The sequence below is a fragment of the Equus caballus genome, chromosome 23, assembly GCF_041296265.1.
Source record: "Equus caballus isolate H_3958 breed thoroughbred chromosome 23, TB-T2T, whole genome shotgun sequence".
Lineage (NCBI taxonomy): Eukaryota > Metazoa > Chordata > Mammalia > Perissodactyla > Equidae > Equus > Equus caballus.
Window position 1 is genome coordinate 50,766,369 of NC_091706.1, and position 14,663 is coordinate 50,781,031.

Sequence of the window (14,663 nt, forward strand, 5' to 3'; positions counted from 1 at the left end):
TTTGAAGGGTACAATCGCTTGTAAATTGTACAGTCAATCAGTAGTGATACTGAACCACACGTGTTCTAAGGTACAGTTCAGGGCTTTTCCCTTGACCGACTCTAGGAGAATAAAGAGTTAGCTAGAAGGTCATGGGAATTAGGAAGTGGGATTGTAGTTACTAAGGCTGAGTTCTGAACATTGTGGTGTACTTGGGAAATCAAAAGTCATTTCGATGTGACTGGATTGTAGAAGGTGAACATTGGCTGGAGAAACAGAGATAAAGGGCAATAAATAGGTCAATCAGGAAGACGTGGTAGGCTATGCTAAGGCATTTGTACCCTCACTGACTATTGATGGTGGTGGTGGTGGTCGTAGGGCATGATGGAAGGATTTTTACTGGGGGCAATGTCTGATTGCATCTTAGAAAGAAAACTCCTCTGCAGTGAGAAGGATAGATGGGATTGGGCAAGATTGGATATAGCGAGTGGATTCCAGATATGTCTAGGAAAGTGAACTAACAGGTTTGATGGTGAGACGTGTAGGTTGCAGTGGAAGAAAGAGTCAAGGTCTACATCCTGGCATGGACAACTGGGTGGTGCCATTTCTTAAGACAGAACAGATAAGAAGATAGTATTATGAGAGCTGATCGATCTTGAGGTACCCATGGAGCATTCAGGTGAGGATATCTGGGTTTTAGAGAGGGAGAGATCTTGGTTGGAATTATAGGTCTGGAGAGTCATCAGCATGTGGATGCTAATTTAAAGTCATGGGAGTTAATGAAAAAATGATTAAACATTTAAGTAGTGCTTACTATATACCAATCACTCCTCTGAGTATTTATAAATATTAACTATTAAGTATACTTAATATCAAGAATAGTAATATTAAATAGCTCTACTTAAGTATTAATGGCCGTATTTAATTAAGATACTAAATATTGACTTAGTATCTAACTTCACAACCCTATGAGGTAAACACTATTATTCCACTTTGTACATGAGGCAACAGGCACAAAGTAGTTAAATAACTTTCTCAAAGTCACACAGCTAGTGAGTGATGGAGCTGGGCCCTCTAACTAGAGAGAACAGAGAAAGAAAAGACAAGTTTTGTAACTACAGGGAATGAAATAGGAGCTTGAGATGGATTGAGACCAATAAGGAGCACTGAGAGGCAAGAGAAATATCAGGAAAAAAGTGGAATCTTAGGAAATCAAAAAGGCGAAGGCTCTATTTGGGTCACATGCCACAGAGAGATCAAGTAACAAGAAGGCTAAAAGATATTCATTGGATTTCACATTGAAAAAAGTCACTGGTGACAGCAGTTTTAATGAAATAATGCAGGTTGGCCATTCAACTCAAATACTCTCCCAGGGTCAGGAGAAACAACCATGGGCAAAGCTATAAAAACCAACAGTGTAACTAATCTAGAGGAAACAAGTCTAGAGAATGAGTTTGACCTAACACGTTTGTGCTGCAGATATTGTCTGAGGAAGTTTAAAAGCAACCAAACTTTCTGGAGGCTTCAGCAACCTACCCTGATACCAAAATGGGCATGCCTTAGGCAGCAATAATACTAAAAAAGGAAGGAAGGAGGGAGGAAGGGAAAACCTGAGTGAAAAACACAGTTAGATATGAAAGTTAAGATTCCGCATAAAGAATGTTCTCAAAGTTATTTTTGAGACTCAAATTCTTTGCTTTTGATATTGCTTGTATATGAAAAAATAAAAGTGTTACATCAGACTCTGGAGCTCAAAATATCAAGAATAAAAAGAAGATTCATGTTAAATCCCTTGCTGATGGATATTGGCAGCCGACAAGAAACATGTGGGAGAAAGTTCTCAAGCTTAGAGTACAAGTGGAATGACTTTTGCACATGCAGGAAAAAGTGTGTCCAAAGACAGTGGTGAAGGCTGAAGGGAACGTGGGAGTTGGAAATCAGTGTAGGCGGGCCTAATGAGGTGGAGACAATTCTTTTCCTCAGTGATGTTTTAAGGTAAGTCAAGAGCGTTTGGACATAAGCTGCGGCGGTCAACTTTCTCCATAAGGGACTTCGGCTGATACCTGCAGTGAATTCGTTAGTTGTCAATGATAATTGAATCAATTCGGGGTGTTTGCCTGGAAGAGATTCCACTTTCATTCTGACTTGCCAGGTTTTAAAAAACGAAGCTTTAAATCGGTCAGCTGAAATTGGTTTATGAATTGCTGGAAATCCCTAGACAGATTTCCATCAACTCAAAACATCACAGACAATCCTGTATTTGCAGTGGGCTTTAAGTTATTCATGAAATCCTATTGAACATCTTTTTTGCATTAATTTAGTGATATTTCTCGCTGACGTCAAGGTGATGAAAAATAACACTAAACCTTACTTGGCTGACTGTGAAGAACTTGGAACCCCACCAGGCATGCTGCAGGCAGTTTCTGGAAGGCAGGCAGGGGGACCCGGCATGCCTCAGAAACTACCTCAGAGATGAGCTTTAGAGAAGAACGAGTCTACAGTTATGGGAATAAAACTCAAAAATATTTAACTGCTGCCAGCAGTTTTTGAAAAGTTATAAAAAATATGAAAACGTGCACCAATGGCAGAAGTAACCAGAAGGAGCATACTTTGAAAGAGAAAAATCAGCATTTTATTTATTTACCAAACACTTCTGTAGGTTTTACTATGTTCCAGGCACTTTTCTAATGACTTTATCAATATTAATTCATTTAATATTCTTTTTTTTTTTTTTAAGATTGGCAGTGAACTAACAACTGTTGCTAGTCTTCTTTTTTTCCCTCCCCAAATCCCCCCAGGACATAGATGTATATTTTAGTTGTGGGTCCTTCTAGTTGTGGCATGTGGGATGCCTCCTCAGCGTGGCCTGACAAGTGGTGCCATGTCCGTGCCCAGGATCCAAACCAGCGAAACCCTGGGCTGCTGAAGCAGAGCGTGCGAACTCAACCACTGGGCACCAGGGCTGACCCCTCATTTAATATTCTTGAAAACCCTTAGGAGGTGGGTACTGTGATCATCTTCATTTTACAGACAGTGGTGCTGTGACACAGAGAGGTTAAGTAGCTTGCACATAGGCACACAGCTGGTACTGAGCTGGAAATTTAACTTAGGGAGTCTGACTCTAGAGTCCATGCCTTAAGCCACCATGCATGCTTTGTCTCATAAAGGAAAGCAAAGGAAACAACATTTCTCCTTTTAGGAGTCTAAACCTTCCATCTCTAATGATACTCAGAATGGCTTTCCCACATGGTAGCTTCTCCTTGATTCTATTTTAATACATTGTGCTTTATAAAACCATTCTTCGGTTTTGTGGAGCTAGCCATCTACCCCCTCATACCAGCGCTGTTAGAGGAAGCAGAAACACGATATTGGTAATCTTCCATCATGGGATGGCGTTGGTTTCCTTCTCTCCGCACTTGAGATCTTGACTCCAGCACATGTTGAAAGATTATAAATAGGAATAATTTCCACTGTATAAATTGTGAACACAGACATTTATGGATAGTTTATGGACTACAGAGTTCTAACATATTGTCTTCAGAGAATCAGTAGTTTCAAGAAATTGTAAGAAGTAGAAAATGAGGGGGAAAATGTGTAAGTAGCTTCCACAAAGGACTTTTCTCTTGAGTCATATATTGTTTAGAACAGAATCACCATATTTGCATCAGTTATGTTGGTTATTTTGAACGATATTTGTGTTTCTCACTAACTCAAAAAGATATCTGCACCCCATGTTCATAGCAGCAGCATTTACAAAAGCCAAGACATGGAAATAACCTAAGAGTCCATCAAGGGAGGAATGGATAGCTAAGTATATATAATGAATAAGAATATATATATACAATGGAATATATATCACAACTTCTTTATCTATTCCATTGTATATACAGTGGAATATTATTCAGCCATAAAAAAGGAAATTCTTACCATTTGCAATAACATGGATGGGCTTTTAAGGAGTTACGCTAGGTGAAATAAGTCAGACACACAAAGAAAGACAAATATTGTATGATCTCACTTAAATGTGGAATCTAAAAAAAAAAAACCTCAAAGAAAAAGAGATCAGCCTTGTGGTTACCAGAGGTGGGGGAAGGAAAGAGGGGGAATTGGAGGAAGGTATTCAAAAGGTACAAACTTCCACTTATAAGATAAATAAGTACTAGGAGTGTAATGTACAAATGATGACCATGGCTAACACTGCTGTATGACATATAGGAAAGTTGTTAAGAGGTAAATCCTAAGAGTTCTCATCACAAAGAGAAAAATTTTATTCCTTTATTCTCTCTACTTTCTTTTTATTCTAACTATATGAGAAATGGATGTTAACTGAACTTATTATGGTAATCATTTCACCATATACGTAAATCAAAACATCATGCTATATGCCTTAAATGTATACAGTGATATATGTCAATTATTTCTCAACAAAACTGGGGAAAAAAGATTGCTTTTCTGACATACTCTTGGTTACTGGGTTCTTGTTTTGCACAAATATCTGTCTGTCTGATTGATGCATTGCTTGGGAAGGATGTTCTTCATGTGTTATCATGAAGTCTCCCTATGAATTCTTTTCAGCCAACAGTAGTTCTCCTGAGTCGTATGACTCATTCTAGAGGGGACTTGCACTTTACATAGTAGATGTCGTATCTGGTAGCCAAAAGAATAGGCCATTTTTATTAAAATATTTATCTCCAGTCTGACTTCTCACCTCAGACTCTGGAATCCAACTATCTCTTCAGTATCTCCACTTGGACTTCTAACTGATATCTCAGATTTAAGATGTCTGAAGTGACGATCCTCCTACCAGCAGCCTTCCCCATCTTAACTGAAGAGAGGTTTATTTTTCCGGTGGCTGAAGCCTAAAATGTCAGACCCATCTTGACCTCTCTCATTTCCTTACACCTGTCATCCAATCCAGCAATGAATCCCGGCTCTTCCTTCAAAATATGTCCGACATCCAATCAATCCTTATTCTGCCTCATGTGACCACCTGTTTTGAACCACCACCTTGTCCAATTTGGATTGCTGCAACAGTCTGCTGGTGGGCTCTGTGCTTCTCCTCTTGACCTTCCAGAGCAGCCAAAGCAACTCAGTAAAGCTCTACGTGGACACATGTCACTACTCTGCTAACAACCCTGTAGTAAACCCCCTTCAGAGTGAAGTCTGAGGAAGTCAGAGGAAGTCCTCTGAATAACCTCCGTTACCTCCTCTCTGACTACTTCCGTATGAGGTTTCTTCTCTGCTCCAGCCACTCTGGCTCACTGCTGCTTCTCTTTGTCAGGCACACTCCTGTCTTGGAGCCTTTGCACTGGCTGTTCTCGGTGACTGGAACTCTCTTCTCCCAGGTGTCCCCGCGACAAATTCCTTCAGCCTCTTTTAAATCTAACCTGAAATATCACTTTTTAATGAGGCTCACCCTGGCCATCTTATTTAAAATAGGACTACCCTCCCCTTTTCTTTCCCATGGCACTTGTCACCTAATGGATGTAGAATTTACTTTCTACATTTACCACTTAATGTCCGTCTCCCTCGACTAGAAAGTGTATTCCTCAGGGGCTGGGATCTTTGTCTGCTTTGTTCACTGAAACATCCTAAGTGTCTAGAATAGCATCTAACACATACTAGATACTCAGTAACTATTTGCTGAGTAAATAAACAAAAGGATGGATTTAAAAACGTGTGTTATATTAGACATCTCTAATGAAACCATCCTTGGCTACCCTGCTTCTCCATTCCTGTGTGGTTAGCCACATGAGTGCTACAAATTTGTACTAACTCTACATTTTGCTTTAACACTTGACCATTTAGAACTTCACATGCTTTAAACTTCCATTTAATATACTTAGTTACAACACAGTCCTAAAAATAGCATCTACCATTTTAATTAAATCCATCTTGAGTGAATCATTATCTAAAACACAAAAATAAACTCCTAGAGAAACATCTGGCAGGTAGGACTGGATTTGCTATCATTTCATGAGTTTCCTAAATTGTCTTTCTATTCTGAGAAGCAAAAAAAGATCACTTGCTTCTTGATGAAAATTAAAAAAGCTATTGCTGGTATTTGAAAATGCAGAAGATGGGCAACAAATCTGGGTCACACAATGATTCTTATTAAAGAACCTATTTGCTGAAAAGGATTCCAACCTTGCCTGAGGAGATGTCCACTGGAAACAGAGGACCCAGTGTGAAATCTCCTTCTATTTTGATTTAAGAAGCTGAGCAATAAACAGTCCTTGAAGCTACCAGTATCCAAGGACACAGATCTCATGTTTTCCACATTGTTTGAGTGTTCAGTTTAGGCAACACATGACAGCTGGACTCAATCCTATTGTTAGGAACATCCCCAGATGAAAGTGCCCAGTCATTATTCATGATCCGATTGGTGTGCTTAGAGAAGTGGGCAAGCCAGCTTGCAGTCTGAGATCGCCTTTAATGCGGGAGAGGGAGAAAACGTTGGAACTAAGAGGCAGAAAACAAAGATAAACATGGAAACAGCATGGCCAAGTGTTAAAATCACAAAATACAGATGGGACAATTTGATCTTTCTATGCTCAGTGGTGAGGATTAGGTGGGACTTAAAAAGCGCAGTGTCATTGGCACTGTCAGTTTGACACAGAGTAGGGGCAATTGCTCATAAACCCCTCTAACGTCATGCGACTTTATTCAAAATTGTGGTTGATCTGAAGGCCCCGCTGTTCCCAAGTTGTCTAGAATCCCTCTATTTCTTAACTAAGAGAGTACATAATGCAAAGCATGTCACTTCCACTTTGCCAGTCCCTTGATTTTTGAATTGATAGCATTTTAATACAGCAAACACATTTGTTATTTACGAGGACCAGTCTAGAGGGGTTGAGAGCATGGACTCTGGAGCTAGACTGGCCCCATTCCCATAGCTGACTTTGAGCAAGTTACTTAACCTGCAATTTCTTCATCTGTAAAATGGGTATAATCACTGCACCTACCTCATGGATTTGTGAGAATGACAGGAGTTAACGTGTACAAATGGATCAGCACTGTAATAGTAAGCATCATATAAGCATTTGCTATCATTCCAATGAACAATTATTGTCATCATGATGCTCTTACTTTTTTTGTGTGTGAGGAAGATTGGCCCTGAGCTAACATCTGTGCCAGTCTTACTCTACTTTTTGCATGTAGGATGTACCACAGCATGGCTTGACGAGTGGTGTGTAGGTCCATGCCTGGGATCCAAACTGGTGAATCCCAGCTGCCGAAGCAGAGCTCATGAATGCAACCACTATGCCCCAGGCAGGCCCATTGTGCTCTTACTTTTGATATAGGCTAGACATTATTATTTGTACCTAAGAATTAGTTCTTGCCTTTCTGAATATCTTTAATACAAGATTGTCTTCTGGGGCCGGCCCCGTGGCCGAGTGGTTAAGTTCATGGGCTGTGCTGCTGTGGCCCAAGATTTGGCCAATTCGGATCCCGGGTGCAGACATGGCGCTGCTCATCAAGCCAAGCTGATGCGGCATCCCACATAGCATAACCAGATGAACCTACAACTAGAATATACAACTATGTACTGGGGGGCTTTGGGGAGAAGAAGAAGGAGAAAAAAAAAATTAAGATTGGCAACAGGTGTAAGCTCGGGTGCCAATCTTTAAAAAGTTAAAAAGAATAATAGAGGACATATTAAATCAAAAGAGGCTCATTTAAAAAAAAAAAAAAAAAAAGATTGCCTTCCTTCCTTGGCATGATATGTTACAGACAAGGTGAAGTGCTGCCTCTTGCTACTTTCAATCACTGTTCGCCTTCCGGAGGGGCCCCGGCCAGGCTGCTGAATTGGAAGAATGCGCAGTGATAATGTTGCCAGGTGTGGAGTTCAGGATGTGCGTGAATGAGGAGGGGCTGGCTTCACTCTTACCTTCTTTCAACACTGCTCTGCGAGTGACAGAGGCAGAGACAGAAAGAGACTGAAACAACATCTTAAACCCTTGCATAGTATGATCTTTTAACTGTGGGAGATCAAAAAATCCTGTTAGAAAAATCTCAAGTTCTAGAAACAGACCAATTTTCTGTGGACTCATCATTACACGTATCATTTTTGCCCATGTATTTGTTATCTGTAATGTACATACCCCAAAACTTGGCAGCTTAAAATAACAATCTTTCGTGAATTCACAGTTTCTGAGAGTCAGGAATCCAGGAGTAACTTAGCTGGGTGATTCTGGATCAGGTTCTCTCCAAAGTTGCAGCCAAGATGTAGGCTGGGGCTGTAGAGATCTGAAAACTTGACTAGGCTGAAGGATCCCTTCCAAGTTCACTCATGTGGCTGTTGGCAGGAGATCTCAGTTCCTCACCACGTGGGCCTCTCCCCAGGACTACTCACACCAGGGCAGCTGGCTTCCCCCAGAGTGAGTGATCCAGAGAGTGTGAGAGAGAGCTCAAGATGGAAGCCACAGTATCTTTTTAACCTAATCTCAGAAGAGACATAGCATCGGTTTTGCTCAATTCTATTGATTATGTACCAACCCTGGTGTAACATGTGAGAGGACTGCAGGAAGTGAAGTATCGGAGGCAAGGATCCTTGAGGGTGATCTTAGATCATATTTAACTTCTCAAGAAGAATTTATATCTCCTTTTTATGAATGGGTCTAAAGCCATAGAATAGATTGAATTAAAAATCAAATGACAGGGGCTAGCCAGTTGTATAGCGGTTAAGTTCGTCTGCTCTACTTCGGCGGCCCGGGGTTTGCCAGCCTGGATCCCGGGAACGGACCCACGCACCTCTTATCAAGCCATGTGGTGGCAAGCGTCCCACATATAAAGTAGGGGAAGATGGGCATGGATGTTAGCTCAGGGCCAATCTTCCTCAAAAGAAAACAATCAAGTGACAGGGGCCGGCCAGTGGAATAGTGGTTAAGTTCATGCACTCCACTTCGGGGGCCTGGGGTGCCCCAGCCTGGATCCCGGGCATGGACCTCCACACTGCTTGTCAAGCCATGCTGTGGCAGGCGTCCCACATATAAAATAGAGGAGGATGGGCACGGATGTCAGCTCAGGGCCAATCTTCCTCAGGAAAAAAAAAATCAAATGACAAAAGTTCTACCTAAAAGCATGTATTCTCCATTAAACATTGTAATTTTGTCCATACATGCATAATATTGTTGTACGTGTACAGACACACAAACACATATATTAGAAATGGAGAATATTAGCCCCGCCTAGACTTACTGAATCAGAATCTACATTTTAAGCCCTCAGATAATCTGTCTGCACATTAAGGTTGAGAAACACCAGTATAGGATATATTTTAAACTTTTTCTGTCATAAAACCTAATGTATCCTGAAACTTAATAATGGAATGGAGTCAACAAAATTACCTGTTAAATTAATGCTTGATACTAAAGCTCTCTATTCTCCCGCCTGCCCCCAACTTCGATTTCTTTCCTAGGCACTTTACACAGATAATCTGTCCCTCCAGAATGTGGAAGTCAACCAAAGCTTTTTTTTTTCCCCCTCACAAGAAAATAGGTGGAGCACTGAAATGACATTTCAAAAAACCATGTTTTGAGATAAGGTTTGTTTTTATTGATGGCAGATGGGAGTAGACTTCCAAAGGATACAGTTGGCTCTAGGAAAAAGAAATAGTTTTGAAAATCATCAACTGGTATTTGCAAAACGTCATCAGGGACTTTCTTTTCCCTTTGCCTAAAACAAATACAGACAATTCTACAGAAAGAGAAAGGCTGTGTATAAAATCCAGCTATGTGTTTGAAATGATTCCATTTTTCAGACAGCTTGAAGAACCATGACAGTTGTGCAGTCAAAAAAACTCCAAGTAATTTGCTTTTGTGGTATTAATGAATTTGTATTGGTCTTGTTGGCATTGGGATTAATACCCACCCACTATTTCATTACAAGGTCAGTCCCTAAAGGGGAAATTTTGAAGTAGAAGTAATTACACGGCCTGCAGCTTGTTAAACAAACCATTAAAATGTGTTTTTCTCTGATTACAAAAGTGATACAAATGTATTGTAGAACATTTGGGAAATACCACAAAAAATAAGAAAAACAAAAGTTATTTTAAATCCCACTAAAAGATAACTACTAAAACAAGAGATAACTTCTATTAATATTTGGACTTACTCCCTAGTGTCTTTTTCTATGGTATGCCTCATATATATGTATAATTTATGGGTGACGTACATACACATATCACGCGAGAGGGAAACATGTAAGACTCCTGCTATGAGGGAAAAAAATGAAAACGATGGTATATTTTTACCATGTAAACAGAACTTCCAAAACTGTCATGAGTTTCTGGGTAACGATTTCTTGCTATCTGTACGCTGCCAAACTGTCTTTGCACACAATGTTTTCAACTATCACCACTCTTAGAACCCCCCAGAACATTTTCATCACCTTGGAAAGAAACCCTTTACCAATTACCAGTCCCTCACCATTCCCTCCACCCTCCAACCCCAGGAAACCAGTAATCTACTTTCTGTCTCTATGGATTTGGCTGTTCTGGATGTTTCATATTCAAAGAATCATATGATATGTGGTTTTTCGCGTTAGGTTCCTTTTACTTAGCATATTGTTTTCAAAGTTCATCCATGTTGTACCATGATTCAATACTTCATTCTTTTTTATGGCAGAATTCTATACCATTGTATGGATATACTACAATTTGTATATCCATTCATGAGTTCTTGTACCTATGGGTTGTTTCCATTTTTTGGCTATTATAAATAATAAGGCTGTGAACATTTATGTTCAACTTTTGGTATGGGCATAGATTTTTAATTCTTTTGTGTATATATCTAGAAGTGTAATTACTGTGTTATATTGAACTCCATGTTTAAATAGACTCTGTGAGAAACTCCATGTTTAACTTTTTAAGAAATTGCCAAACTGTTTTCCAAATTGACTGCACAATTTCGCGTTTCCATCAATAGTGTATGAAGGTTCCTCTTTCTCCACATTCTTGCCAAAACTTGTTATTGTCTGAGTTTCTATTTTAGCCATTCTAGTGCATGTGAGGTGATATCTCATTGTGGGGTTTTTTTGGGGGGGAGGGGGGAGATTAGCCCTGAGCTAACACCTGCCGTCAATCCTCCTTTTTTCCCTGAGGAAGACTGGCCCTGAGCTAACATCCATGATCATCTTCCTCTGCTTTATATGTGGGATGCCTGCCACAGTATGGCTTGACAAGCCTTGCAAAGGTCTGCACCTGGGATCTGAACCGGCAAAACTCAGGCTGCCGAAGTGGACCATGTGAACCTAACCACTGCGCCACTGGGCTGGCCCCTCATTGTGGTTTTGATTTGTGTTTTCCTAATGACTAATGATGTTGACCATCTTTTCACATGCTTACTGACCATTTGTGTATATTCTTTGGAAAAATGTGTATTCAAATCTTTTGCCTAATTTTTTTTGAAGATTTTTTATTTTTTCCTTTTTCTCCCCAAATCCCCCAGGTACCTAGTTGTATATTCTTCGTTGTGGGTCCTTCTAGTTGTGGCATGTGGGACGCTGCCTCAGCGTGGTTTGATGAGCAGTGCCATGTCCGCGCCCAGGATTCGAACCAATGAAACACTGGGCCGCCTGCAGCGGAGCCCGCGAACTTAACCACTCAGCCACGGGGCCAGCCCCTCTTTTGCCCAATTTTATTTGCCTTTTCATTGTTGAGTAGTAATAGTTCTTTATATATTCTGGGTACTAGACCCTTATTAGATGTCTGATTTGCAAATATTTTCTTCTGTGGGTTGTCTTTTCACTCTGTTGAGAGTGTTCTTTGCACAAAGATTTTTAATTTTGATGAAATCCAATTTTGATAAAGTCCAATTGAATATGCCTGATATATGTGATATAGCATATGAGTGACATATACACACACATCTATGTACATAAAGTTAAGATCGTACACGAACAGGCCTTTAAAAAAAGTAATTATTTAAATAGAATTTCTGAGTGCTCAGGCTGTCTTATTTCAGAGAAAAAAAATGGAAAGCCATTTTAAGGCAAGGCATACTTGACTCCTTTGCAATGCAAAAGGCAATTCAGTAAATTCAGAGATTTCCTAATGCTTTCAAAAAATAGTTTTCTGGTCCTAAGCCCTCTAACTATTCTCTCCTTTGAATATGTTAAGAGTAATTCCTAGTGTCCAATGCCAGACACACTCTTGAACTCAAGATAGGAAATAGAACTTTCTTCTTTCTTAGGAATCTGTTGGAGGGACTCATTCACCCAGTTTGATATTACTTGGAGGGGAAAATATTTCACGTTCTTAGAGCAGATACCATCTCTTGTTGTAAAAAAGGAAAAGATTCTAATGGAAATACAATTTATTTATTATTTCTTTGGTTGCTTGTGCTTTTGGTGTCATATCTAATAAATCATTACTTAATCCAAAGTCATGAAGATTTACACCTGTTTTCCTCCAACAGTTTTATAGTTTGTCTTTAATTGATTTTGAGTTAAAGTTCCTATACGATAAGACAGAAGTCTAAGTTCATTCTTTTGCATATGGATAGCTAGTTGTCCCAACACCATTTGTTGAAAAGACTGTTCTTACTGCATTTAATTGTCTTGGCACCTTTGATGAAAACCAATTGACCATAAATGTAAGGGGCTTTTCTCCATTGAATCTTTCCTCCACACTGCTGCCAGTGGTTATTCTAAACTGTAGATTTGATCACATTTTTCTGCTACTGAAATGTCTTCCATGGCTTCCATGGATTATAAGAAAAGACTAAATCTGGCCATGTGCAGTGTGCTAGGAAGGGCAGGGGCTCTGGAGTAGGCATAGTTAATTTTGAATCTGGCTCTGCCTCTTATTAAAACTGTGACCTGGGACAAATCACTCAATCATAACTAGAGTGTGAGCCTTACACCAACAGGGACCTTGACTGACGTGCTCACCACCAAAACCTCAGCACCATCACAGAGGCCCACACATTGCCCACGTTCTGAAAATATACAGTGATTGAATCTCAGTTTCCTCATCTACAAAATGGAGATTATTATCGCTATTTCATAAGATTCTGATTATGTTAAAATTACATAAGATACCCCAATGATCTTTTAAAAAATGTTTTTTCTTAAATATAAAATACTTTCAGAGTAATGCACAGATGGTAACTGTGTGATTAATTAAAGTGAAGTGAACACGCTCGAGTAAGCAGCACCCAGATCAAGCACCCACGATCTCCCCAACAAACCCCTTCTCATCTTCTCCTATCAGTCTTCCTTGCATGTAGCCAGGTCCTTTTAAGATTTAGTTCCAGTGTTACCTTCCTCCTGGAAATCCCTCTTGCACTTTCCATTGGGGTCTTAATACCTTTCTATATGCTTTCAAAGCTCCTTTGGCATAGTCTTTAGCACACTGTATTACAGCCATCTGTTTACCTGTCTGTCTCCCCTGCTTATTGTTGGGTCCACCACACATAGTAGGGTACCCACCACTTATAGTAGGCATTCAATAAATACATGGGGGATGAAATTGCATGATGTCATTTTGAGCCTGTGGAGACAAAAACTAATTTCAAGCTATTATTATAATATTTTAGAAAACTTAAGAGCAGTTTGGCAGAATAAGAGAAATGGAAGAAGACCGGGTGGACTCACGTTTTGGGTAAATCTAATATTAAGCAGTTATCCAAACGATGCTGCATGGGTTTTAATTAATTATTTCTGATTCTTTGAAAAAAACCTTTCCACGGTTATGCCTCTGGAGGCAAAAACAGCATGTTGAAAACCAGATTGCAACAAATAGTTGCAGTGTGAGGAGATCGAGGGAGTTTCCGACACAAGATATTTCAGTTTATCATCAGGAGCATGCATGACCGCAACGAGGGTGCCGTTTGCCAACCTGGGTGGGGATGGAGAAGTGACAAGAGAGATCTTCCAAACTGTGCATCTGTCAAGTACAGCTAGCAGGGACGCATCTAAAAGTTGTGAAGACAGCATGTCAGTGCATAACCAGGTCTCATTGTTGATAATGAGTGACACATGGCACAGCTGTGAGGGTTTTGTGCCAGGCAGGGTGAGCTAGTGGGAAAGCATGTGGAGGCAACCCAGCCATTTAGACTTGAAGAGAAGCCTATGCTGCTAGTAGGAAGAAAACAGGTGCTAAAGCCATCTTCCTTCAGAGCATAGGGAGATTACCCTGTGATTCACTGTTTAAACTGCCGCATGGATTGTACTGTATTCCATCCTGAGACAGCATTTTCTGATGTAATAGCAATGCAAAATGCATGTGGGTGTGGGTGTGGGTGTATGTGAATGGAGTGGGAGTGGATTGGGGGAGAAAATTGAAGGAAACTTTTAACAAATGGGGTGTGTGGGGTGCATACACAGGCGTGCACACACACACACACACTTTAATAGAAGGAGAATACAAACATTTTCACCAGAGCCAAAATGTTCCTCTAGCTTGGTGGGCTTGAAAAGTAATATGTCCAGTGAAGACGTTTGGCATGCTGCATGCAGAAGGTTTTCACATTTTGTCATCCTTGTTTTAAGGAGTCTTCGCTGTCAGCGATGAGAAGGTTAGTGATCTTGGGACTGGGTGGGGAGAAAGGAGAGGTGCATGTCAGTTTGGCTGCTTACAGAGAGTAGGAAATGGTCACCAGGAACCTGGCCAGGGGCTCAGAAGTGCTGTTTAAAGCAAAGACTACAAGCACACCGCCATTTCATCGTCTTTTTTCCCA

The 14,663-nt window shown here is 40.3% G+C and overlaps 1 protein-coding gene across 3 annotated transcripts in view; it reads left to right on the forward strand.

Annotated features, from left to right (window-relative positions):
• Positions 1 to 14,663, forward strand: part of ADAMTSL1 (ADAMTS like 1) — an 859,827-nt gene that overhangs the window by 172,515 nt on the left and 672,649 nt on the right. The window contains exon 1 of one of the 3 annotated variants that reach the window (XM_070248242.1): positions 14,338 to 14,501. The exons of the other annotated variants lie outside the window; for them this stretch is intronic. The gene's annotated coding sequence lies outside the window, so the exon portion shown is untranslated. Of the gene's footprint in view, positions 1 to 14,337; positions 14,502 to 14,663 lie in introns of those variants that run through there. 3 annotated transcript variants of the gene reach the window in all.